Source organism: Pteropus vampyrus, unplaced genomic scaffold (assembly GCF_000151845.1).
Source record: "Pteropus vampyrus isolate Shadow unplaced genomic scaffold, Pvam_2.0 Scaffold5, whole genome shotgun sequence".
NCBI lineage: Eukaryota > Metazoa > Chordata > Mammalia > Chiroptera > Pteropodidae > Pteropus > Pteropus vampyrus.
In genome coordinates, this window is record NW_011888786.1 from 17,995,841 (window position 1) to 17,998,324 (window position 2,484).

Here is a 2,484-nt window from a genome sequence, read left to right on the forward strand (position 1 = left end):
TTTTTTCCTAACCAACAAATATTACACACAAAATTACTGTCCGATCTGGGGAGCTGCAAAATAGAGATAATACAGCACCTGCATCTCTGAATTGTTGCGAGGTTTAACTAAATGCACACAGGTGCTTAGGACAGTGCTTGCAACAAAGTAAATACTCAATAAATATCAGCCATTATTATAAAGCAATCCTCACCGTTGAAAGGTGGGAACCACTCATCTAGAAGGTCTCTAACACCGATTTTGTGCCTCTGAGTGTTAATGGCTTTATGAATTTTATGAAAAAATCTGTGAAGGGGAAAGAAATTCTTTGAGATCTGATGATCCTGTTGTTTTTAATGCAGAAAATGGCTCAGCCTTTAACTGTCCTAAGCTCCGGTAGAAGGCACCCTTTGAAAGGGGCCCATATCTCTTCAAGGGTCAGCGTGGTGGAGAGAAGCCGAACTCGGAGACCTCTGGGCACTAGTACAGCGGCTGTGTTTCCTCCAGAGATAAATGAACTAACCAGGCACAGCTTGGCCTACGGAAAGCTCAATGGCAACTACTAAAGTAACCACGAGGTGTCGCTGCGACCCAAAATTTCACACAAGGGCCCGCCCCCGGGAGGGGCAAGACCTCGCTTCACTTTTAACACTTTCTTTCCCAGTGCTTTTCAAACCTTGCTGTGTATAGGAATCAGCCGTGGGTCTTGTTAAAATGCTGATTCTAATTCAGTGAGTCTGGTGTGGAGCCTAAATTCTGCATTTCTAACAAGCCCTCAGGTGATGCCTATGCTGCCGCAAAGTTCTAGCTTTCAGCAATTTTCCATTGTTTCCAACTTTTCCAGTTTCTGATTTTGGACAGTAAGAAGAATTAAGTAGACTCGAAAAGCAGCCTCATTTTATGCCTTTCAGAGCTAGTGAAGAGAAAGAAGAAAGAAAAATGAGAAACAACAACAAAAAAAAACCCAGAGCGGCTTTCTTTTTAACATTCCGATCCAACGTTTCTTGCAGTTCCGCCCTCTGAAGAACGACTGTGGTGTCGCGGGTGCCCCCAGTCAAGGTGAGCTGCGAAGAAGGTCAGAACTGTGCCTTTCTGTACGTTCTTTCTCTGACCCGGGAATTCATTAAGGAATTTATTGCAGAATTTACAAAACACTAAGTGGCCAAATGTTTCAGCAAACAATTCATAGCTTCGCCCCAAAGGCCAAGTCAGGGTTTCTGATAGAGTCCGTATAAGCAGGTTGGAAAGAGCCACCCTGAGAATTGAAGAAGTGGACCAACAGGAAGACGGGCTTTGCTGAGGGCGTTACTCTTGCATACACAATGGGATCTATTTTAATATCATGAACTTCTGCTTTCTACAGCCAGAGAGGCCGGTGGGGAGCACCAATGAAGTGAAACTGCTTCTAACCCCAGTGCTGGGCGTTTGACGCCTATGGGGCCCTTGCTTTAACGTTGGATACCTCTTGCAAAATGAGAAGGTGCAGTACAACTGGCTCCTGCTGTGCCTCTTTAACTCTTGGTCCTCCCCTTTTTTTCTTTTAATTACTTTTTTTTTTGGTTTGGTTTTTCCTTTTTAATGATCTTCATATATTATTTTTGTCATTTTTATTATTGGGACTGAAGCTGGATTAAAAACAGATTTTAAAATTAAAAACTAAATTATACGTATTCAGTTTTTATCTATCACACCAGTTCAATTTGAAAGCTTATCCAGCTTCCTGCGTGTAAAGGCTAAGGAAGATACTGACTCTAAAGTTTTCTCTAAGGTCTGACAATGGAGTTATTTAATTTCCCACCTCTGACCTCTCCTGGGCCTCCTTAGGGAGCAAATCTTCTCATCCAATTTGCATAAAATATATAGCAGGGAATCCTAGCGGAACCCAAACTGGGAATAAAAGTTTGGCTGTTCAGGTGACATTTACTCTTCTTTATTTACAAGCATAAATTGATATGCCCAGGTAGGAGGGGGGAAGTATTTTCAAGGTTGCAGAGGAGAGGTGGGAAGGATAAGGACGACGGAAGGAATGAGTTGCTGTTTTCTATCCCGCCCCGCTCCCCCTCCTCCGCCCCCCCCCCTCCGGCCGCTCTCCCCCGGCCCCCCCGGGCTCTTTTCGGGGCTGGTTCAGTGCCCCCAAGAAGGGTGGGAGTGATTTCGTGAGAGGCTTGGTGAGACTCTGGGCCCCGGCCTAGTAACTTTGGAATGCTGAGATGTTGACACCCAGTTTTGACGACAGAGGTTGCTTTTTTGTTTGTTTTAAATCTTGGTAATGTATGCAGTCCAATTATATGTTTTGATTATACAAACCACATATTTGTCTTGGGGGAGCTGATTTTCTGAACTTTTTAAAGAACATAATGTTTTGAAATTTTAATTCGTTTGCTATATAAATTGTAAAGCCTAAGAAATATGACACGACTTTATGGCCTTTGCAAAATTATGAATCCTGGAACAACAATATACAAAAACTGGAAAAGGAAATAGCAAAGGACCAGAATTTATTTT